Source organism: Epinephelus fuscoguttatus, linkage group LG14 (assembly GCF_011397635.1).
Source record: "Epinephelus fuscoguttatus linkage group LG14, E.fuscoguttatus.final_Chr_v1".
In the NCBI taxonomy this organism is placed as follows: domain Eukaryota; kingdom Metazoa; phylum Chordata; class Actinopteri; order Perciformes; family Serranidae; genus Epinephelus; species Epinephelus fuscoguttatus.
The window spans coordinates 41,983,322-42,009,577 of NC_064765.1; the positions used below are offsets into that span (position 1 = coordinate 41,983,322).

General features: G+C 41.6%; 1 protein-coding gene across 9 annotated transcripts in view; it reads left to right on the plus strand.

The window, feature by feature from the left end:
- The window catches only part of adck1 (aarF domain containing kinase 1), a 416,484-nt gene that overhangs the window by 360,095 nt on the left and 30,133 nt on the right, over window positions 1-26,256 (plus strand). The gene's annotated exons all lie outside the window — the stretch shown is intronic.

The window sequence follows — 26,256 nt, forward strand, 5'->3', positions numbered from 1 at the left end:
TGGTCACGCAGGCGGTATTGAGATGCAGTAACCCGTCTGTGTTACGCAGAGACGCGCTCGGCTCAGCTGGTGAGCGGCGTGAATCTGGACATTGAACCAACACAGCTGAAGTACTGATCAATCCCGCGTGCGGGGCGACACAATAGCGGTCTGACGAGGTCGGATCACTGCGTATTACAAGCAGACACAAACGGGCAGGAGAATAACAGACAGCAGCAACACAGGCAATTTTTATACAATATCAATGCAGCCAAAATCGGACGCGGCGGTCCGTATCAACAAGCCCTTACAAACTTAAAAAGAAAACACACACTAACTACTATCTGCCCAGAGCTAAAGCCTCTTACTGTTGCAGAAGGTGGAGTGACGTGTCGGTCGTTCCTTGTGCGTCCTTTGTTACGGCAGAGGTGAAGTGGTTAGCGGCTCACAGCGGCTAACGGGTCCTCGGCAAGGGGGCAAGTCTCTGGCGAGGCGAGTTAATTCCGGCTCGTAGCGGGGAATCACTCGGGAGAAGAAGGGGGTCCTTGTCCTTCTTCTTGAAGCAGGCAGTCCTTGTTATCTACCAAACTTCACATCCGCGGGCATCCGGGTGAGAGGGTCAATCCGTGGTCTCGTACCGGGCTATTCTGTGTTCCTCGGCGCACAGAGTGAGGGAGAGGAGAGGAGATCAGCTCGACCAGCGAGGGAAATCCGCAGGCCTAAAACGCGTCTAACTGTGCACAGTAATAACTCTTTCTAAAGCGTTCGCCACGTGGGACGAGTTGCTAAGCTTTAGGAACAGTTGCAGGTACTTCTATTAGCTATGAGGATCACAGCCAGAAGCGTTTCCCTCAGGTACGCTTTGTGATGATATACCCCGGCGTGACGTCACCGGTGCGGGGTTGGCCGTGGCAGATTTCACCCAATGGGAGCTGTGTTTCAAGGGACCTCTGCTGGTCAGCTGGGGTGCTGTGTTGGGGTTGAATCAGCTGATTCACACAGAGAAAGGGGGTTGACTGATTCCTTTGTTCTTTTGGGCGCCAACATGTGGTCTCAGGCTTTGATTGTTACATGTAGGCCCAAAAGTTTATGGATAAAGTGTAGGCCTTTGTTATAAATCCTTGTACGGCACAACAATAATTAGTGCACTCTCCAACTCCAACTCCCTCTAGTGGAAAGAGGAAGTGATACAGAATGTGAAATATGTCATTCCAGCGCTGGATCAAGGATATGCCAAGTCACTCCTGCACATGCGATGTCTAACTTTGACAGATATGAACCGACGTGACCCCCCCCCCCCGAGTTGCGTGAAGGTACGAGGGCCCGATCACAACTGCTTGCAGCTTTAATTATTATTATTATTATTCCGAGAATATAATCCCCAATTTAGCCCCTTTCCCAAATTCAAAACCTCACCAAATTTGGCACACGCGTTTGGTCTGGCAAAAAATTTGATATTCCAGCAGTGTTGTATGTGGACAGGGCCAAATGGCGAAATAGCGCCCCCTACACGTTTCACCTACACGCATGAAAACTGGTGGACTCATAGAATATGCCAAGACGCACAAAAAATCCTTTTGGACCCATGTGATAAACCCAACAGGAAGTCGGCCATTTCGATTTGAAATTTTTTTTACATGTTTGAACAAACTCCTCCTATAGTGGGGTGGCTTAGGTCAGTATATCACAACAATCGTTCATTTTGTGATGAAAGCACAAAATTTGGTACATGTGTTGAAGGATATATTTCAAACAAATCTGGATATTGGGGCACCGCAAAAACACACCCTAGTTGCCGTAGCAACCATTTATTCAATAAAGTTAATCTTCATCTTCTAACCACTTCATCCTCTTGAGGGTTGCGGGGGGGCTGAAGCCTATCCCAGCTGACATCAGGCAAGAGGCAGGGTACACCCTGGACAGGTCGCCAGACTATCGCAGGGCTGACACATAGAGACAAACAACCATTCACGCTCACATTCACACCTATGGACAATTTAGAGTTACCAATTAACCTAGTCCCTAATCTGCATGTCTTTGGACTGTGGGAGGAAGCCGGAGTGCCGGAGAGAACCCACGCTGACACGGGGAGAACATGCAAACTCTGCACAGAAGGGCTCCCACACCCGGGATCAAACCGGCAACCCTCTTGCTGTGAGGCGACAGTGCTAACCAGCACACCACCGTGCCGCCCCAATAAAGTTAATCAAAATATTTAAATGATTCATTACAAGATTTTAAAAATGTAAATATGTGTTAAATTAAGAAAAATACAGTTAGACACACTCACAGTTCACATCAAAATAAGAACAAGTGGAAATTTGCAATAGCTGCGACCTCATACATGCATGCATCCACACAACATGCATACACACAACCTCAAGAAAAGCAAAATTTTCATTCTGAAATGCTTAGTATAGCACCACCTATGAATGAATCCTCGTCATTCTTTCTGGGATAGTTACTCATGGTCTCTACTTGCAGTATGCAAATTTTGAACATTTTTGGTCAAGTACTTTTTGAATTATTCAAGAAAAGCTTTGTGGACTGGCCGACCAAAAAATACAGTTAGACACACTCGCAGTGTCTCAAACACTTCCTACCCCACCACCACTACAAGTCAGCTAGCCAACTGCCAGCCAGTGGCAGTTGCTTCCTGCAACAAGCAGTGCAGTGGACTGTCCATTAAGGTAAACATTTTATTACACAGAGGGAAGGCAGAAGGATTGGATAGAATAGATAAATCAGAACTTCCAGGAAAGTTGAATTGTGGCGTTTGCAATTTGGGCTATATCCTAGGTTAATGTGGCCATTGTCAGTTTATGAAATTCCTATATCTGTTGTGGAGAGAACTGAAAGATCGGTTAGCTCCTATATTAGGAAGTGGTTGGGTGCTCCTAGGTGCCTAAGTAGTGTTGCATTGTATGGAAAAGGGATACTTCAGCTGCCAGTATCTAGTTTAACAGAGGAATTTAAATGTACCAAGGTCAGGACAGAGCTCTTGTTATCTGGGAGTAAGGACGTGGTAGTTAGGAGTGTGGTTCCAAATCCAACCAAGGGGAGGAAGTGGAACCCAAGATCGTCAGTTCAGGAGGCAGAGGCTGCTCTTAGACATGCAGAGATTGTAGGTAATGTTCAGTTTGGCCGGGGAGGCCTGGGGCTTGGCTCAGGCAAACCGGTATGGAATAAAGCAGGTCTCAAAGATAAAAGAAAGCTGGTCGTGGAACAGATACGTAGACAGGAGGAGATATTAAGGGGTGCAAAGGTAGTGGCACAGGCTAAACAGGGACAGTGGTTGAATTGGGAAAGTGTAGAGAAGAGGAAGCTTAGTTGGAGGGACCTGTGGAGTATGGAGGAGAATTGTATTAGATTCCTGGTAAGGGCTACATACGATGTGTTACCAACCCCCGAGAACCTAAAACGTGGGTAAATGGGGACCGATTATGCCCATTGTGTTCAGGTACCGCAACCTTAAAGCATATTTTGTCAGGCTGTAAAGTTAGCTTGTCACAAGGCCGATATACATGGTGACATATCCAGGTGTTGAAATGTTTAGTTGCAGGCATCAAAGGGAAATGAAGACAGGTGAATTCAGAAGGTGTTAAGGATAGGAGGATAGGAGTTTAGCAATTCAGTTTGTCCGTAAGGGAGAGAAATACAGAAGGGATAAGTTAGTAAGGAGGCAAGGGTGTGGCCGCTGAGAAGGTGCTTGTGACTGGGAAATGCACTTAGATTTAGGGGGAAAGCTTGTTGTTCCCTAGGAAATAGTTTGTACCAATCAGAGACCTGACATTGTGTTGTGGTCACTGAGTCAACGGATAGTTTATTTCATTGAGCTGACAGTTCCTTGGGAAGACTCAGTGGAGGAAGCCTATGAAAGAAAAATGCTTAGATATGCAGATTTAAGAGCAGAAGCTGAGCAGCGAGGATGGAAGACTAGGATTTGTCCAGTGGAAGTGGGGTGTAGGGGATTCATAGCAAGATCAGCTGTCTCGGAGTGCGGGGACAGAGTTTGAGGAAGGTAGTGAAAGAAATGTCAGATGAAGCAGCCAGAGCAAGCCAATGGATCTATAAGAGAAGAAATAATGTCAGTTGGGGGTCAGCAAGGGGAACGACTAAGCATGGTACATAACTCATTGCGATCAGGTGGAGAGATCCACCAATCAGTCCTCTCAGGAGAAAATCCAGGAAGAGGAAGGTTATTTAAGTGTGGGAGTGGCCTATTTGAATTCCTTTTGTTTGAGACCATGCTGCAAGGTGAGTGTGTTTGCTGATCATGTGAGTTTATTTATCTCGAGGGATGCACTGAAATGAAAATTTGTGGCCAAAGCCGAAGCTGAATAAAATTAAACGCTTGGCCGAGTACCAAATACCGAATACCGTTGTTTAGTTTTTCATTAGTTTTTGCAGATGAACCCCCTCCAGTTTAGTGTTGTCACAGTACCAAAATTGGGACCCACAGTACGATACCAGTGAAAATATCATGGTTCTGAGTAGTATCACAATACCACAGCGAAAATGAAGCAGATGTGCGTTTTGTCATTTATAAAAAGATAAATCACTTTTCTATATACATCAATGATATTTCAAAGGAATAAATTACTTATTGATTTATTCATACTTCAAAAACAGCATCAATAAGTGATTAACATTGGGGGGATTAAAATAAAATAAATAAATAAATAAAATGAAAATCAACCAGCCACCCTCCTCCCCTGACAAGTAAAGAACAGTCCCTTCATAAGTAAAGAATCAATCAATCAATCAATTTTATTTATAAAGCCCAATATCACAAATCACAATTTGCCTCGCAGGGCTTTACAGCATACGACATCCCTCTGTCCTTAAGACCCTCACAGCGGATAAGGAAAAACTCCCCAAAAAAAACCCTTTAACGGGGGAAAAAAACGGTAGAAACCTCAGGAAGAGCAACTGAGGAGGGATCCCTCTTCCAGGACGGACAGATGTGCAATAGATGTCGTACAGAACAGATCAACATGATAAATTAACAGTAATCCATATGACACAGGGAGAGAGAGAGAGAGAGAGAGAGAGAGAGAGAGCGAGAGAGAGAGATGCAGGTAATGACAGTATCTTACAACAACATTAATGGAAGTAATAATATTATAGTTATAGTTCTGGTTACTGCGGTACAATATGTTGAAAGTATGTATTAATACCTGGCAGTATACATGTGTGACAATAATCATATGTGTATAATAACAGAAGAAGTATGACTAATGACTAATGATGGCAGCAGCAGGAGGCATCTGGCGGGACCACGGCAGCAGCACAACCACACACGTCACGCTGTCCAGGCACCGCTGTGATATGAGTTAATCTGAGAGACAGTGGAGCACAAAGGCTCCGGAGAAGAAGCCGAGTTAGTGACATCCAGAATGGCCGGGTTAGCAAGATGCAGTAATAGGATACGAGAGAGAGAGAGAGAGAGAAGGAGAGAAGGGGCCCGGTGTATTATAGAGGGGTCCTCCGGCAGACTAGGCCTAAGTCAGCCTAACTAAGGGCTGGTACAGGACAAGCCTGAGCCAGCCCTAACTATAAGCTTTATCAAAGAGGAAAGTCTTAAGTCTAGTCTTAAATGTGGAGACGGTGTCTGCCTCCTGGACCGTAACAGGAAGATGATTCCACAGGAGAGGAGCCTGATAGCTAAAGGCTCTGGCTCCTGATCTACTTTTGGAGACTTTAGGGACCACGAGTAACCCTGCGTTCTCAGAGCGCAGTGTTCTGGTGGGATAATATGGCACTATGAGCTCTCTAAGATATGATGGAGCTTGACCATTTAGAGCTTTATAAGTTAACAGTAGGATTTTAAATTCAATTCTGGATTTTACAGGGAGCCAGTGCAGAGAAGCTAAAACAGGAGAGATATGATCGCGTTTCTTAGTACCTGTTAGTACACGTGCTGTTGCATTCTGAATTAGCTGGAGAGTTTTTAAGGACTTACTAGAGCTACCTGATAATAGAGAGTTACAATAATCCAGCCTTGAGGTAACAAAAGCGTGGACCAATTTTTCTGCATCTTTTGGTCAGGATAGGCCTAATTTTGCAATATTACGCAGATGAAAAATGCAGTCCGTGAGGTTTGCTTTAAATGAGAATTAAAAGACAAATCTTGATCAAATGTTACTCCGAGGTTTCTTACGGTAGTGGCAGGGGCCAGAGCAATGCCATCTAGAGAAACTATGTCATCAGATAAAGAGTCTCTGAGTTGTTTGGGGCCAAGAACAATAACTTCAGTTTTGTCTGAATTTAACATCAGGAAATTGGTGCTCATCCAAGTTTTTATGTCTTTAAGGCAATTATGGAGTTTAGTTAATTGATCGCTTTCTTCTGGCTTCATTGATAAATACAACTGAGTATCATCCGCATAACAATGGAAATTTATAGAGTGATTTCTAATGATGTTACCTAAAGGAAGCATATATAGAGTAAACAGGATTGGTCCGAGCACAGAACCTTGCGGAACTCCAAAACAAACTTTAGTACGTAAGGATGGTTCATTGCGAACCTCAACAAATTGAAAACGATCAGATAAATAAGATTTAAACCAGCTTAGTGCTGAACCTTTTAAGCCAATTAAGTGATCCAGTCTCTGCAGCAGAATTTGATGGTCAATTGTGTCAAAGCGCACTAAGATCTAATAAAACAAGTACAGAGACGAGTCCTTTGTCTGAAGCAATCAGAAGGTCATTTGTAATTTTAACTAGAGCTGTCTCAGTGCTATGATGCACTCTAAATCCTGACTGAAATTCCTCAAATAAATTATTATCCTGGAGAAAATCACACAGCTGGTCTGCGACTACTTTCTCAAGGATCTTTGACATAAAGGGAAGATTAGATATTAGTCTATAGTTGGCTAACACCTCTGGATCCAGGGAGGGCTTTTTTAGTAGAGGTTTAATTACAGCTATCTTAAAAGACTGTGGTACATAGCCTGTTAATAAGGATATATTGATCATATCTAATATATGAGTGTTAACTAAAGGAAAGACCTCCTTAAGTAGCCTAGTTGGGATGGGGTCTAAGAGACACGTTGATGATTTGGATGAAGAAATCACTGCAGTCAATTCTTGAAGAGAAATTGGGGAGAAGCAATCTAAATATATATTAGATTTTACAGCTGTGTTTGAGGTTAGATAGGTACTATCTGAGGGCAGGAGGTCATGAATTTTGCCTCTAATAGTTAGAATTTTGTCATTAAAAAAGCTCATAAAATCATTACTGCTAAGGGCTAAGGGAATACAAGGCTCAATAGAGCTTTGACTCTCAGTCAGCCTGGCTACAGTGCTGAAAAGAAACCTGGGGTTGTTCTTATTGTCTTCTATTAGAGCTGAGTAATAGTTTGCTCTGGCATTGCGGAGGCCCCTCTTATAAGTTTTGAGACTGTCTGTCCAGATGAAACGAGATTCTTCCAGTTTGGTTAATCGCCAGTTCTTTTCAAATTTTCGCGATATTTGTTTTAACTTACGGGTTTGAGAGTTATACCAAGGAGCGAACTTTCTTTGCTTTTTTAACTTCTTTTTAAGAGGAGCTACAGAGTCAACAGTCCCTAAAGTGTGGTGAGGTTTGTGGGCCGTTACCTGCCAGAAAGAGAGAAATGTGAACGGCTCGTTTCTCCTCTGACATGTCACATACCTGTGTGCCACCACGGCTCGGCTGTCCAGGTGCTTTTGGGCAGTCATGACGCCAAGAAGAGGACATTATCGGAGCCGGACTTCTCTGTCGCCGGTAAGCCTTATCTTGCGCTGCGGAGCACTATGGCTGCCGTATTTGACAGGTGACCCCCGTTCGGGCGCCTCTCAATTATATTTGTGGCAATAAAAACATGAAACAGCAGCTATAGGATAGACAAAGCATTCCATGCCAGTACCCCCCATCAGGACCGGGGGCCTCATTTATAAACGTTGCTTATGCACAAAACGGGGCCTGAAAGATGCGCACGCCACTTCCCACGCAAATGTTGTGATTTATAAAGATAAACTTGGCAGGAGAATGTGTGCACTGGTACGTCATCTTTAATCTTGCACAAGCGTTTTGGAGACGGGGAAAGGTGGCGCAGATGGTGAGGTGGTGAATTGAAGCCAGATTCATCTCATACATTTAATGTCATCACATATCAGACTTATAGATCCACGTAATCATAAACATCCAAGCCTGCAGTGTTATAGATGCGTTCCTTTAGTGAGCCATTAGGCCTACTGCTGTATTTGCGGCACTATGTTCATATATCATACTTCCATCTTCAAATGATACAGAGCAATGGATAGCACTGATTGATTTTTAATTGTGACAAGGTGTGTAACAATCAGTCTAACTGCTGAGTAAGCATATAAATAGTGCGGTGACAGCCATACATAATGCTGCACAATGGATGCGCTGGCACTGCTTGAAGATTACGTCAATGGTAGGATCAGGATGGAGAGAGTTTTTAGGGACCACGAAGATTTCCTGGCCCATGATGGTGACTGGCTAATAAGCCGATTAAGATTCACTAGAGCAGTGCTGTTGGATCTATGTGCTGAACTGGATCCAGTGTTAGACAGACCCACCCCTGCCGGAACCGCGCCATCCTGGTGCATCCACAGGTGCTGACTACTCTTAGGTTTCTGGCAACTGGCTCTTTCCAGCAGGAATTAGCTGACAGGTATGTGTTTGATACGATTAACAATATATCATGTTATATGTTCTCCCTAAAGCCCCTTTTGGGGATGATATAATGCAGTTAAATTCTGTCCTTAGGTCTGGGATATCGCAGCCATCCCTGAGCACAATAATGCCAGCCATTTTGGATGGCATTATTAACATGCCCAGTTGATACATCAGGTTTCCTTACACTGTGGGTGAACAGGCCAACATTAAAAGGCAATTTGCAGCAATGTCTGGTTTTCCAAATGTAATTGGCGTAATTGACTGCACTCATATTGCTATAAGGGCTCTGAGTGAAAATGAATTTGTCTATGTGAACCGTAAAAATGTGCATACAATCAATTCAAGTTATTTGTGCCTCAAACATGGCTTTGACAAATTAAGTGGCACGGTGGCCTGGCTCCACACATGACTCATCCTGACGCACAGCAGTGTTGGGAACAGACTGCAGGCAGGCGCCGTGTGTGATGGCTGGCTCCTTGGTAAGTACATAAACACTACTGTAGAAATTCTAACGAGTAAAGCATGATTTATAATTACTCTTCTGTTCATTTCAACAAGATCTTTAATGGAGCTGGCAATTTCAGACATGACATCACACATATTACTCATGACTGTACGTATTTGTTGGAGTTTGTCTCTGACTTCATTGATTGCACTGATGGTGTCCCTCTGCGTTTGCAGGACAGTGTCGGTCAGGACCCTGCCACTTCCAGGTGCGCCATGCACTCGGGATGCACTGGTGCTGAGTGCACTGGTGCTGGGGACAGCCAGGCCTGCAGCCACGGTGCCAGTGTCATGACAAAAGACCTACCGCTCAGAATGACCTACCAACATGATGTGCGCATGTGCAGAGCGAAAAAAATAAAATTCCAGAGGACACGCCCAAAATTTTAAACTACCCGGGATCTTCACAGGTAGGAAATATCTATCAGAATGGAGTATTACCTCTATAAATGTAATTAAATATATGGTAGCTCATTCTGTCAGGTAGGAAATATCTATCAGAATGGACTATTACCTCTATAAATGTAGTTAAAAATATGGTAGCTCATTCTGTCAGGTAGGACTTCAAGCAAATGTAAGTTTCCTTTCTATTTGCAGGAACAGATTTCAGACATGATGTGCCCATCAGAGACAAATGTCGCACTGAAGTAATAGTCCATTCTAATGGATATTTCCTACCTGACAGAATGAGCTACCATATTTTTAATCACATTTATAGAGGTAATAGTCCATTCTGATAGATATTTCCTACCTGACAGAATGAGCTACCATATATTTAATTACATTTACAGAGGTAATAGTCCATTCTGATAGATATTTCCTACCTGACAGAATGAGCTACTCCACTTATAATTACATTTATATAGGCTGTATGTCTGCTTCTTACACATATCTGACCTGAGTAGCTACTAAACAATGTTTTTGCCAGGGTAGGTCATTACGAGTGAGAGGCTAGTTCATCAGACTAGTAGTGGGTAGCGCAAACTTTCAGAACACCAGGACACGCCGTTCCGGGAACCTCCTCGTCACCCACCGCTTCCAACTCTAGAGTAACTGAGGACACAACACATAAGTCCACTGTGCCTTTGTTGAAATATTTAATTTATACATTTAATAAACAGATAAAACTGTACTTTACCGGTCTCCTCTGTGGTCTCCGCCAAATCTGTGTCTCTAGATGTGCCCTGGCCCCTACCTGTAGCACTTATTCACACTATTTACAGCTGTGACGACGTGCTGCCACTCACTTGTTTTTCTTTTATTAGTGATGCCACTACTGTGACCACCAAATAATATAATTTTCCTGGCCTCCACCTCCCCCACAAGCACCTCTATATTGTTCTCCGTCAAATTCCTTTTCCTTGTCTTCTCTGCCATGATTGAACGTAAAATGCTATTGATCAGCAGGCTTATTTATATGCAAAAATATTCATGAGGTACTTTGCATTGACCATTCATGGTAGAATGTGGGTGTGTAGAGGGTGGGATATGAGGTGAATCCACCTGCGCAACCTTCCAGGTGGACTGTGATTTATAAAGGGAAAAGAGCTTGCAGGTGTGCGTGAGCATGGTTCTATAAATCAGATTATTTTTTGGCAAATGCCATTTTCAGCTTTTGGGCGCACATACACTTTTAGTATGGATCCTATGCAATGTTTTATAAATGAGGCCCCAGGACTTTTCCTTTCCTTGACACCATGAACAGTTTGGAGACCATGAGGTTATCAATAGACACATTATGTACAGGATTAAAATCAATATTTTTAGAAACAGACACCTCCTCATTAAAATCATGGGTATTAAAACAGTTATAAAAATTCATTAGAGAGGTCCAGGTCGGTTATCCCATGAAAGGAAATTGCACACTTCTTTGACTGCATCCCCATCATGTATTTCACGGCATGAATTTCCAGTACTCAGCAGGTTTTCAACTTTGTTTTTATACAAGCTCCCTTTTTACTTGCTTTGAGAGATCCCTGTGATGCATCAAATCCCCTTGATTACAGCTGATGTTTCTCTTGTTAATTATACTTTTAAACCGATTTTGAGACCCAATGTTTATTATTAGGGTAAATGGAAATTGATTTTCGGGGAATGATCATTTCCTCACAAAATGAGATATAAGCAGACACAGTTTCTCTCAGTTCATTTAAATCCACACTGGCATTCTTGAACATATCCCAGTCCGTGCAAGAGAAACAGTCCTGGAGGCACTGAGTGGTGTCCTTCGTCCAAACCGGAACTAACCGTCGTTCTGGCTTGTTCCTCTTCAGGATGGATTTGTAGGACAGAACAAGGTAAACAATGTTGCGGTCAGACATACCAAGTGGAGCTCGATGAAGGAATCTGTAAGCCCCCTTAAATGACCCAAAACAAAGGTCCAGGCACTTGGAATGATGAGTCAGACAAGTTACGTACTGGTAAAAATTGCCCAGAGACTTTCCTGGTTTGCAATGGTTAAAATCGCCCATAAGAAAGACCGGTGCATTTGGCGCAATCCCCTGAAGCCGCTGCACTGTTTTACTCATAGCCTGTGTAGCAATATCAGCATTAGCCTTCTGATAAATGTAGACTAGAGTCACAAATATTTGAGGGAATTTCCTTGGAAGATCAGGGTTCAACGCTAAGGTTTTCTTCACTTGCCCAGTCGGGCAAGTTGGTCAGAGATCTACTTGCCCGAAGTCAGTTTTTACTTGCCCTATAAAAATTTTTAATTTAAGTGGCTATCAAATAACAAAGACTGCAGTTATTTCTATGTTATGTAATCTTTATTCACACTGTATTTATTAATTAAAACAACATATGTCATGTATTGTAGCTTAATTCCTACACAAAAATGACAGTGTCAGGGCTTAAAGTGAAAAATTTTCCTAAGCCTGAAACCTGGGGGAGGCGGCAGCGGCAATCTTTGTCAGTCGTTCTCAGTCTATAATTTTGCGCCCTACGTGAGCCATGCCCACCTCTAGGGGTGTCCCCAACTAAGAATTTTCACAGTCGAATCTCATTTGACAGATTTCTCCTTTAGCCGACTAATCGTCGAATCATGTTGTTTTCCCCCTCATTGATTAATGAGCTCATTTGCGTCAGTTTCCACTCCAGAGAAAAGAGCTAAAACACCCAAATAAACAAATTTAATTCTTCAGTTGGCATAATAAGATAATAATAACAATAATAATAATAATAATAATAATAATAATAATAATAATAAAAGTAAAAGGGTTATCATTTTATCTTTATCTTTATTCCTTTCACTCCATCAAGGTATGATGCTCTAGATGAGCGCAGACGCGCTGCCCAGCTGGGTACAGCCCTCCATTCCGAAACACCGCCGTTCCGAACCACCCCCACTCCGAAACTGATTTTTAAGTCCATATCACGTTTCCTGCATCAAACACTGCCGCCCGCTCTCCGGCTGCACTCGCACAATTCTGAAATTCGTTGTTCTACAAAAGCTTGAAATGAACATTCAACTCATTGTTTTTTATTGAAAATATGTCACTGTCTTCATTTATTATGTATAATTTCGCTAGCAACAAACACATTTAAAAGGAGACGCTTGTAAAGTCTTTTTACGCGTGCTGTCCGTAGTACTGAAATCCCCCACTCCCGGCTGACAGGTGCTTGGTGATGTCCACCATGAAGGCCAAATCACTGAGCCACTTGCCATCACTGAGCTCCAGGACAGGTTTCCCCTTCATCTCCATCAACTGTTTGACTTCTTCCCACAGTGTATAAAACCATGCAAGCATATTTGCACGACTCAGCCATCGCACTTCACAATGATAAACCAGATCACCGTACACCAACGGTTTTCATCACGTTGTTAAGCTTCAGGGAATGTGCACACAGATTCTCTTGATGTATGATACAGTGACATTCAACTAAATCACGCGCCAACCATCGTGGGTGCTCCATCAGTAGCGATGCCGCTCAACTTCTCAAATGGCAGTTCAAAATTGTTCATGGCCACAACAACTTGACTGAACAAATCCTCACCTTTGGTAGTGCCATGCATGGCTTGTAAAGACAGCAACTCCTCCTTCGTCTCAAACTCGGCCGTAATCCCACGCACAAAAATGGCGAGCTGCGCTGTGTTTGTGATGTCTGTTGTCTCATCACAGGCCAGAGAAAAATACTCAAAGTCTCTTGCAGCGCCCATTTTCAATATTTTGTGCCATATCTGTAATCATGTCTGCAACGGTTCTTCGAGACAAACTGACGCTTTGAAATAATTTCACTTTGTTGGGTGCGAGCACCTCCGCGGCGGTGACGAGACACTCCTTCACAAACTCTCCTTCAGCATGAGGTTTCAGCTTCTTGGCTATTAATTCACTCACCACAAAACTTGCACGCGTAACGTCCTCTCCATCAGCCTGTGGTCTTGTGAGAGTTTAGCATGTTTCGAGCTGTAATGGTGCTCGAGATTTGCCTTTTTCATCACTGCCAGCGCCTCTCCACAAACTAGGCACACTGGCTTGCCTTTCACTTCAACAAAGAAAAAATCGTTTGTCCAATTTCCTGGAATACGGCATTCTGCATCTACCTTCCTTTTCTTGACAGTCGCCATGATTCATCACTAGTCAACATTGCGCGCTCTAGTGTCAACACACCAAGTCATGTAAATCACATGCTGTGTTCACTGACCCTGACGTTGACTCGGACATTTATAACAGTCATTGTTTCCCTGTTTTTTTTTTTAATTCATACTAGTATAAAATGTAACAATTTTATTGCATTGCGGGCTGGTTCAAATGGCCTGACGGACCGTATACGGCCCAGAGGCCGGAGGTTCCCCACCCCTGAGGTAAACAAAAAAAGTTTAGATTTGAGAGCACATACTTCCTCCTAAGTGTTTGTTTTTGTGCTCCGCCACCGTAAATCATCACCACACGATTCCCAAGCGCGGCACCGCTGCTGCTCACCTGGGATGTGTGAAATGCGGAGAACAAATTTCACACACTCAGGTGTGTAACAATCAGTGGGACTTTAACTTTAAATCACCGTAGGCCTCGATGCTGCTCTGATGGTGCTGCAGCGCACTCACTCACCTCAGTTTATTTGGATCGAGCAACTGGGTGATTTATTCATGCATAGTAATGATTATACCTACTGATTAAACACACACATCATTTTCAGTTTTTTATTAACAGAAATTAGGCTGATATTTGTATTAAAATAAGCTATATATCATGAATTACTAGAAAACAAATACATTCTATGTCAAATCAAGATGTTAAGCAGCAGTGAGCACCCCCATATAGTCAGAATGGTACGGTCTTGTTTCATAACCACATTTTGCGATGATTCGATGGCGAGACTGGCAGTCGAATCAGACTTCTCCGAATCGAATCACCAAATCATCGACTATTTGGGGTCACCCCTACCCACCTCTATTTATTTTTCATCCCTCTCTCGGGTTCTGCTGTATTAACACTGGGTTTAATATATTTTGCTTCCATCTCCCTGCCCTGCTCTACTCTACTTCAATGCTACTTAGCTCTCCCTCTACTCTACCGGTAGACTACCACATCCACCTGTTGCACAAAACGCACACAGCAGTGTTTCCCCTAGGATGGAATTGTAGCAGCGGAAGTGAAGCACACGCATGAAGAATAATTTTCACATGCGTGAAACTTTTTTGTATGCTTGCAAAGCACAGCCTGCTGGAATGTTTCTATGTATCTACTAGCACAAGAAGGGCTTTTTAGGACTAATTACATACAGTACATGTGTGCACAGTAATGAGCAGGTGAAATGTCTGTCTAGCTTACATATGAGGTGTCTCAAGATTTAGGAACATACAATTGTATTGAACATAATCAGTTGGGTGGCATGGTGGTGTGCTGGTTAGCACTGTCGCCTCACAGCAAGAGGGTTGCTGGTTCGATCCCGGGTGTGGAAGCCGTTCTGTGCAGAGTTTGCATGTTCTTCCCGTGTCAGCGTGGGTTCTCTCCGGGCACTCCGGCTTCCTCCCACAGTCCAAAGACATGCAGATTGGGGACTAGGTTAATTGATGACTCTAAATTGTCCATAGGTGTGAATGTGAGCGTGAATGGTTGTTTGTCTTTATGTGTCAGCCCTGCGATAGTCTGGCGACCTGTCCAGGGTGTACCCTGCGTCTCGCCCGATGTCAGCTGGGATAGGCTCCAGCCCCCCTGCGACCCTCAAGAGTATGAATCGGTTAGAAGATGAATGAATGAATGAATGAATGAATGAACATAATAAAAATAAAACGTCACTTGACATGCTGCTGTTTTGTGCTATGACCTATTTAAGTGCTGGAAATTGTTATTTACGTGACAACACTTGAACGCAACACAAGCTCAGCAACAAGAGTGCCATGTGTTTGTCTGTGCGTAACAGTAGTCTGTTGATGGTTATTTACACACTGTCCATAACAATAACTTTGTCAGCTGACAAACTGCACCGGGCTCGGGGTCAGGTTTGGTCAGGAAAATGCAGCCCGAGCCGCTCTGGTGTACTCACCTGTGTGTGTGGCGGAACTCCGCTGTGCATGATACAGAGAGCAGAAGAGAATTATTAACGCGTGACCATGTAGAGACAGAAATGACACGATGACATAACACTATAAATAGTATATTGTTATGTTATTATATGAAGCGTCCGTCACGCGAAATAATATGACTTTAGTTTAGGCAGAGAGACCGCTGCATCAGAGCTGAAGGAGCACGTTTTTAAATACATTTATTTTATCAATTAGTTATTAACTTTTACTATTTTTAGCAACTTGCCCAATCGGGCAAGTGAGTTGTTAGTTTAGATGCCCGACCTTGAGTTTTACTTGCCCCGGACAATTGGGCAATCGTTATTGTTGAGCCCTGAAGATAAAAGGGACGTAAAGATACAGTAAAGAGTTCAATATCGGGTGTGCACAGTGACTCCCTAATAACAACTGTATTGCACCAGTTTTTGTTCACCTACAGACACACGCCCCAACCGAGTGACTTACCGTTCACTTCTGGGTCTCTGTCCAGGCAAAAGGGAACTCCAAATCCCTCAATTTCCAGGTCGGACTGTAGGTCTTGATCATTAAGCCAAGTTTCAGTGAAGGCAAGAAGACAGGCAGACCAAACTTGACATTGGCCTGGAGCTTGTCAACTTTGTAACGAAAGGACTGGGCCCGTATTCACAAAGATTCTCAGAGTCCTCTCAGAGAGCTCCTAACTTAGCCTAAAAATTCCTAGCAAGGAATCTTAGCTTAAGAGTGATTCAGGAAGTTTCTGAGAGCAAATCTGAGCAAGGGTTGACCCCGTTGCTAGGTATGACGCAGTCTTCTAAAAGCTGTGATTGGTTGTTACAAAAAGAAAAAAAAAATGCGCTCCTAGTAATGAATGGACAGTGAAATCAACCGATCATAGAACTTAGACTGAATTAAGAAATGTGTAATCGTGAAAATATTGATGATGAAACTCAGCAAAATTAAATTAATTGTTACACAGCTTCAAAATGTTTGAACGTACCTCATTCACATGCCGATTATTATATTGATTTGCTTATTGTTATGTTTACTCGCCATGCTGGTAATTTTACTACTTAATCTATTTGATATTAATGGTGGATGCATACTCAGCTGTCAGCAATTACTGTGATTGCTGGCCTCCTTGTAAAAAGCCGTTTGATTTGGCAGAATGACCAAAACAATGAACAAAATGGAGAAAAAAAGAACGAGAAAGCCGAACTGGACAGAAGAGCAGTGCCTGCTGTTGGCACAGCTTGTGGAGGAGAACAACAGAGTTTTAAGAGGGAAATTCGGTCCCGGGATCACAGCACAAGGGAGGGAAGAGGCAGACTTGGGAGTGCATTGCCCGACAAATCAATGTGTCGTTCCCTCTCCTTTTACGCACAAGCGATGAGTGTGAGAAGCGCTGGTACGTGCTGCAATCCAAAGCGAGCGTTATTGTGTTACTACGCTGGGTGGGAAAAGTAAGCTCATCCCTAATGAGGTCAACCACAAACATTATCCCTGCACAATCACAGTCTTTCCGCCATCTTCTCTGTTTAAGAAAACAGAGAAAAGAGGCTTCTTAAAAGTCCTCCTCCCTCCTCCTGACAGTTTTTCACCTTAGGAGCTCTCTTAAGGCCTAAGATGCTTTGTGAATAACTTTTTTCTTACCAAGGGAAAATTCCAAGAAAAATCTTAGAATTAGAGGAATTCTAAGATTTTTCTTAGAATGACGTCACTAAGAGCTACTTTTAGTCTTAGGATTCTTTGTGAATACGGGCCCAGGACATTTGCGAGGATGACTGTAGGAACAGAGATCCTCTGGTGTCCCTGTCTCCTGAGCCTCTGTCGCACACCGCCGCGTCTCCTCTTTTCCTCACCATCGGTTTGGACGCCCGGCTCCGGGTCCTTGCAGAAGGGTCCAGCGGCCGGATTATCTCCACAGGGAGAACTGCAGAGGGGTCCACGGTGCCCACACTGGTGCTGCGCAATACCAGGAGAAATTCCTGGCTATACTGGATAGACTCTCCATACACGCCGCAGCCGCGTAAAAAGTGAAAAGTCAGCGTCAGCAAGAGGAAAAGGCCCATCATCTTAGGGTGAGTCATCATATTGCCACAGTTCATATGCAGACCAGCTAAAAATGGGTTAATAGTGACGATAAAAAACAGGACAGACACGACAGGTTAAGAACCACAATTCTAGAACTGGTTAAAAATGCGGGTAAGAACGGTTAAAACCAGTTAAAAAACTATAGTTTTCCAGACACAGACAGCACACTCTCACACTGCTGCTGCATGTTGCCTTGACCAGCGCCATGAGCCACAACACATGTTGTGTAACTGTTGCAGACAGTGTGGATTTACACATTTGTAGAAATGGAGATGTATGTGTTGATGGCAGACTAAATTAGCAGATTGTTGGAAGATTAGCCAACAAATCAGGGAGCTAAATCATTGTGGTGGTGGGGTGTTAAGGGAAAAGTATGAACTTATTTTTATTTCTACTGTAATTGTTAAAGTCATACAGTCCTATTCAGTGATTCTTGTAGAATTTTGAAATGTGTCACTTTGGCACCCTTGATGGTTTATCAAATAATACACTTTGACACATGGTATAAGGTTAGTAGTTTTTGCTCAACATAGCATCTTTAGGCCATTGTTGGTTTATTATTCTGCTGCAGTTTGAGACATTGTATGTTGGTCCCATATACAAAACTGTTATGCTATGCTGTTATGCTGTTCATGCTAAAACATCAAAACTACACACATCACTCGAAGACTGTGAATAGTATCCTTCAGTTTCTGAGATGTATGCATACAAAGTGGAACGGTGACACAGGAAACGTGCCAGAACTAAAGACAAACTAAGCTGCCAAATAAATGGCTTTGGAAAAGAAACTGAACCAACTATGGGTTGGGAGAGGTCAAATGTCGGCTGTCACTTCAGTTCTCAGTTGACAGTTAAAGGACAGGGCTCTGGACACACACACACACACACACACACACACACAGGTCTCTGCCTTGCCTTGTGCCTGTACTGCTGATAGCGGCACAGCTTGTCTGAATAAGCACATCTTCTAAAGTGACGTATTTCATGTGACGATCCAGTGGAGATTCCCCGACCAGTGACAAGTTGCCTCCGGCTCCCCCCTCATTTTCATCCTCGCCTCCTCGCCCTCTGTTCCCCCCGACAACTGCAATAATTGGGGACTCCATCATTAGAAACGGCCGCTTTTTTAATGCTATCACCCACTGCTTTCCAGGCTCCAAACCTCAGCTTCAAAACCCACATTAAGAAAGTCAGGAACAAAGTTAAGTTCAGTTTATCAAACTTCAGATTCATCAGGGACTCGTTTTCAACTGAAGCAGCCAAGATGTACTTCTTCGCGATGGTCCTCTCCCACATCACATACTGTCTGACAAGTTGGTCTACTGCAAACACCACAATAATGAAAACAATAGAATCATTATATAAACAAGCACTTAAAATATTAGACAAGAAACCTTTCAGATTTCATCATTGTCATATACTGAATAAATATAAATTGCTCAGTTGGGAAAACCTAATTATATTCAAAAACATCTGTCTGGTATATAAGATCTTGCATGGTTCAGCTCCTCCTGCTCTATCTGGATACATTAATATCAGATCTTCTGGTAATAGGGGTACGAGAGGTGCAGTGAGGGGAGACTGCACAATTCCCTTAAGAAAAACTACATTCAGTCAGGCAGTTTTCTCCTTCAGAGCATCACATCAATGGAATTCAGTACCACAATCAATCAGAGTATCTCCATTTATTCAAGCGCAATGCCAAGAAATGGCTTGTTGAAACACAAACGTGAACACTAATGTTTGCCTCACTATTATATAGGAGTGCATCATGCAATTGTGGGTTATTGTCACTCAACGGTATGTGTGTGCCATACAGAATGTTTAGCTTGTATATAATGTTTATCTTTAATGGGTTATTTTTTTTATATATATATTGGATGTTGTATTTTATTGATGCCTTTAACAACTGGCAAAGGGACTACTGATGAAAATTAGCCTCTCTGCTATTTCGGGTGCATTTTCCATTTTTTTTAAATGTTGATTAATGTACATTGTCCCTTTTCAAATAAACAAATAAACTAAAACTAAACTAAACATACATCATGTACATCACTTGCCATACAACATACTACATTACATTGTTAAAATAACTTAGCGTTGACACCTGACTTCACACAGGACATAGACACCAGTCTTCTGGATGAAAGTTCCTTCATGTATTTTACCTCCCCTCCCTTTAACCCTATGATGTTTCTCATTTCAATTGATGTAATTATCATGGTAATGCCGCAGAAATGCTGTGGCGTCAGTGCGGGTGTTATGTTGAAATAATTTATCCCAGAGTAGCTGCAGTGCGCACCAACACCAACCAGGAGCCACATGTCTGCAGTCCAGGTGCAGTTCCTCTCTCTGTATTGTTCTGCTGTTATTGAGACTGGTGGATAATAGTATGATAAATATGCATACAGTAAGAATGATTTTAAAATGCATGGGAATCTAGAGAGGGGAGAATGACCAATGAAAAGGATGAATAGATAATACGAGCCTATCCAACCACCAGTTTAGACAGCTTAGCTTTCTCAGTTGCACCAGAATGTTCTATGATCATTCCACATAATTAGCTATGTGCTTTTTGTTTAATTTGAAACAATGGAAGATTCAGTGCGGACAATGAATGATATGAAACACATAGATGCCACTGAGTTGATTCTTTCTCTGTAACGTCATGCTACTCATCATAGTCACACTTCTACCTGTAGGCTATTATAATTAAAATGTGGAGCTTGAGGCAACATTTTGGCCAACCTGGATTCAACAAAGATGAGGGCTGTAGCCATTACTTTGGTTACTTGATATTTAGGATGGAGACATCAGGGGCCTGTTTTAGAGAGTAGATTTAGTGAACACTCTGAGTTAGTTAACCCTGAGATAATGGGAACTCTGGGTTTCCAGTTCCATATAGACCGTTTCAAACCGGACAACATAAACATTCTAAATGGGTCCCTTTGTATTTCCTGTTTGAATGTATGTTAATGCAGAAGCTGACAGGAAGTAAACAGGGACCAAAGTTGTTGCCCTAGCAACAACTTTTTTTTCTCCCTTTTTTCTTTTTGTCATGGAACATTTCTTAACTTTTCAAGGTTGGATCAATCTTGACTGGTGCCGCTGTAATTAAAGTCAATGGGGCAGGCACGGCAAATCACACCATAACCATCATATCTTTGTTCTTTGACCTTGGACTGAAAAATTCTTCCACAAAATTAAAAAACACATTATGTGATGTTGACTGATGGTATTTATGTAAATGTGGTGTTTTCCTTATCAGTCTCCAAACAGATCATGGCTTTGTTCATCATGACCAGAGAAGAATGAGATTACCATCTCCTCGTTCATGACCTGTAATTTTATCAAGTTTTTTCTTGGTAGTATCATTGGTAATTTCTTGCCCTGGTAATTGGCCTAATGTTTGTTATATTGGTTAATGTATATATTCCTCAGATGGTATTTATACTTTAATTTCATTTTCCTGACAAAGCTGAGAAATAATATGTTATCAGAAACTATAGATTCAATTATATCAAAATGTATTAGGCTTATGGGTTGTTATTCTATACATTATATCTTATTCATATTTACAATGTGGCTTGCCCACTACCTGAATGTTAACCATTCCCCCAGCTGACAGTAACCTTTGTTAGCTTAGCTTAGTTTGTTTTAGATGCTAAGCCATAAAATTACATTTCAGCAACTGTGAAGAAAACTAATTACAACTTTCAACAGTCATACCCCTCAGGACCTTAGCCATTTTGCACAAGTTATATCGTCAAAATGAGAAAAATAATAGCTTAAATCACTGGGGAGCTATATTAGCATAAATGAGGATCTAACATCACAGTAGTGCTGTCATTTACTTCAAAAACACCACAAAAAACAATAATTTAACATTAAAGACAGACTAACTAGGTAACACTTCATATTAATGTACTGTAATAAGCATTAATTAATGCTTAAGAAATACCAATTAACAGTTAATGAGCACTTACAAGACAGAATAAGATGTTTATTACCATTAATAGGACTATATAAGTGATTAATTATAGCATAATTAACACAGTTATTATTGCATATAGGAGCATTATAAGCACTTAATAGAAACTTGATAACAGTTTATAAAGCTATCCTAAATATTAATTAATAAGATGTCTATTTACATTAATTATGATTTATAAGGGTTAATTATAGAACAATAACCACTTTTATTACTGGTTTATAAGATACTATAAGACCCTATCAGATTAAATTAATAAGGTGTTATTAATAGTTAATAATGATCCTTTGCAGCAACCGGATCTAAAGTGGGAACAGTTAAGAAATTATCAATATGCTCTCAGGGCTCAAAACTAACGGTGTCCCGATGTCCCAGGGACTATAAAAATTGCTACTGGGACACAAACATTATGTGTCTGGGACAATTCCCGGACAGCCAAAAAAAGAAAAAGAAAAAAAAGTCAAAGCAATATTGAAATGGGTGTTATTTACAACGTCATTACGTATGGGTATGTGAACGTCGCTTTTGTCGCTTGAATAATGTCAATAAAAACTTATGAACAGCAAAAATACAGTGGCTTTTGCTGCACCTGATCTGGCTCCACACGCGTGCACATGCACACACAAGGAACTCAACTCACTGCATGACGGTCACGCTGGGTGCCACTCGCCAGCTATGCTCGCCACTCCACATAGCACAGAACCTAGCAATGCTGAGATGGTTGAATAAACTAATGCAAGCCCCTCCAGTGCCGCTCCAGTTGGAGTAGGATGCGACACTTCGCTTCAGGACTCTGTAGACAATGTTTCATCTGTTTCTGCCCCTGTGGTAAGTTAAGGCCCGAACATACTCGGGTGGAACATACTCGGAACGGACTCCGCGGAGGTCCGTGCGGACTCAAAGCGAAGCGGACGTCCGCAAGGCCTGTGCGCGCAAAGCTCAGATTTTACGACCGCGTGGACTCCGCTCCACGCACCAGTGACTGCTTGGCATGTATTTTTCACATCGCAGAGATTTTTCACGGACATTTTTACAGGAAACTACAACGTGGAAGTGCGCTCGACTATGGAAGCCCGAATGACTTGCGGACATTCCTCGCGGAGTCCGTTCCGCTTATAGTACGCCCGAGTATGTTCGGGCCTTTAGTTTGTTAAAGTAGGCTATAGGCTAACGTTAGCTTGTTGATTTTTAGCTAGTTCTAGTTCTTTGCGATAGCTAACATGAGCAAATCAGCTAATCATGTACATGATGGCCTTACAAAGTTATAAAATGTGACTGTGTGTTCTAAATTTTGATGTTTATGATAATGACGGTAACGTTACAGTTAATCAGAAGAGGTGTACTCTGTTCATTCAGTCAGTAATAATTAGGCTAGCAACTTTAACTACAGAGATGAAGGTCATACTTGAACTAGCAGCCAGTCATGTTTCTAAATTTCCTACAGGTAAGCGAGTAAGTAAGTGTAATGAAGCCAGATAACAGTAGTATGTTTTAGCAGAACCTTAGTGTGTAACTGTGACACTAAGAGACTTTGACCGCGATTAAGAGTGTGTGTGTGTGTGTGTGTGTGTGTGTGTGTGTGTGTGTGTGTGTGTGTGTGTCGTGGCTCATGGAGGGTGCCACTAGAAATAGCTTGGGTAGCTAAGTGCGTTGCTAATGATGTTCTGTTCAAGTTATAGTGAGTGAAACGTGTGTGAAGATGCATATGGTGAGATACAAGAGTGACAGTAAATTGTGTGAAGCAGGATGAGCAGAGTGAATGTGTTAGGAGCATCGATTAGCTGTGTGTTATGTTGAGCAGGCTAATGGATATAGGCTGCGTCATGTTCATGCTAACTCCTGGTGATTTGCTAACGCCATAGCCTGACTTCATTCCTCTCCGTCAGTAAGGTTAAAGGAGCATTTCAAACATTTTGGCAGTTGAAGTTTGCATTAGGCCCAGTGTGTATGTGTTTTATTATCACTCTTGTGAAACCATTGTGAGAGTAATTCAGTACTAGGCTGTGGATTAAAAACAAGGGAAGTTAGATTAAATATGTTTTAATTCTGAGCCTTCTCTTTCAGAGGGAGGGGCTGACATTGCAGATGGTGTCAGATGGACTGCAGAAGACGACCCTGGCTCTTGTAGCCATGCAGGTAAACAAAATAAACTCCCTAGAGAGGAATTCATATGCTACGGTGTATGTTTAGTAATTGTGACAGTGAAAGTTTTTTCGTTCTGTATTTCAGACAGTCCCAGGTCAGCATCTGAAGCAGTTCCTGGAGAAAGTGGGACCTTTTCCTGGAAACACCTTCTCTGGTGTAAAACTCAACAGGAAACAAGTGGATGATGATGACTTCCACAAAGTGAAAGATAAACTAATCAATGGCTTCTGTGACAACCTCACCACACGGTTTGGCAAGCTTGATGAGGGTGTCTTGAATCAATCAATCAATCATGTTTATTTAGAAATCCCAATATCACAAATCACAGTTTGCCTCACAGGGCTTTACAGCATACAACATCCCTCTGTCCTTAGGACCGGGGGGACGGGGGGACGGTAGAAACCTCAGGAAGAGCAACTGAGGAGGGATCCCTCTTCCAGGATAGCTAGACATGCAATAGATGTCGTACAAATGAAGGCTGCTGCCACCATGTTTGACCTAAGCAACTGGCCTGAAGACATCACTGGCCTGGCCACCTTTGGCCTGGCTGATGAGACTTTTGTCACTCACTTTCAGAAAACTGATGGGTTACAGGGAGCTTTGTGGAACACTGTATTCACGAACAGTCAATCTAAGTAACAAAACTTTTGAAAAAGCCAAATGAACTCAGATCTGTCATTTTTTTTTAGAACTCAACTATAAGGGTTTCTAATCCTTTTTTCCTGTTTTTGACAATAGTGGTTGTATTAAAAATCAATATGAAAAGGAAATATGTCCTTATGTTGTGTTTTCACCACCATTGGTAGGCTGAATTCTCATCACGAGTGAATAAAGCAGCTAACTCTGAATCAATCTGCTCAAATTTTTAAGTTCAAATAACTCATGTTTGTCTTAGTATGCCATTTTGAGGAAACAAAATTCCCATGATCCTTTGCTAAAGAAAATAATAACATGCTAGATTGAAAAGAACGCATCAGAATTCTTTAATGTTGAAATAATGATTGATATCTGGATGTTGCTATAGATGCATAATTAATAGAATTATTAACTTCAGTGAGTGCATAATAAAGAGTTTATGAATGTCAACAAGACACCGTTCCCACTTTAGATCCAGTAGCTGCAAAGATGCATTATGAGCTGTTAATAAGTGCATATTAATAATTTATTAACTTTTATACAACACTGTTCCTACTTTAGATCCAGTAGCTGCAAATATGCATTATGAGCTGTTAATAAGTGCATATTAATAGTCTATTAAGAGTTATACGACACTTCCCACTTTAGATCACATTATTTACTATTAATAAGTGCATAATTAAGCATTTATTAACCGTAATATGGCATTTATATTAACTTCCTATAGTCTCATTAATGTTAATAAACACCTTATTAATTTCATCTTATAGGGTCTTATAGTGTCTTATAAACCAGTAATAAATGTGGTAATTATTCTATAATTAACCCTTATAAATTATAATTAATCTAAATAGACATTTTATTAATATTTAGTATAGGTTTATAAACTGTTTACCAAAGTTTCTATTAAGTGCTTATAATGCTCCTATAAGCAATAATAACTCAGTCGGTTATGTTGTAATAAACAGTAGTCTAGTCTTATTGATGTTAATAAGCATCTTATATCGTCTTATAAATGCTCATTAACTGTTAATTTGTGCTTATTAAGCATTAATTAGCGCTTATTACAGTACCTTAATATAAAGTATTACCACTAACTACATTACTAATAACATGTAAGAGTGTTTTACCTACCTGAAAGAATAAATGAAAAGCTACTAGTGAGTTGGCTGCAGTGGCTTTGCTTTTTCACATTTTCTTCTAACAGCACGTAGTACTGTTATGTTACATGCAATTAATAATAAATAACTAACCAACAGTCAAAGTGTTGATTAATATTTTCAATATAATATGATATACTGAATAATATATAATATTTAAAATACGCAGAAGGGCTAGCCTTGGGTCGACAGCTCTTTCGACAATGTTTACTATTGCTGTCAGGAGGTGGCGCTAATCACCAAATTGTATATTTGTTGGGATACTCAAGTCTGGGCTGACATGGCCATCTCTAGACAGATGCTTCCATAGTGGCTCAAAACAAATAACCATAGAGGCATACTCCATGTTACTGGTACTCTTGTTTGTGAATCCTACTGTTTTGGAGGCACTCTACCCATGTCACCAGAGGGTGAATCCTCAGCATTTAGCAGTCCCCCTTTGATCAGTGAGCATTTTGTCAACATCTTGACCACCAAAGATTAAACACTGGATTAACTGTAATAATTTCAGAATACACTTTAGTGTATAGTGTTTCCACAAGTAAGGATTTAACTAAATATGCATCTTTGGGAATTCTTTGCTTTGCTCTTTGCAA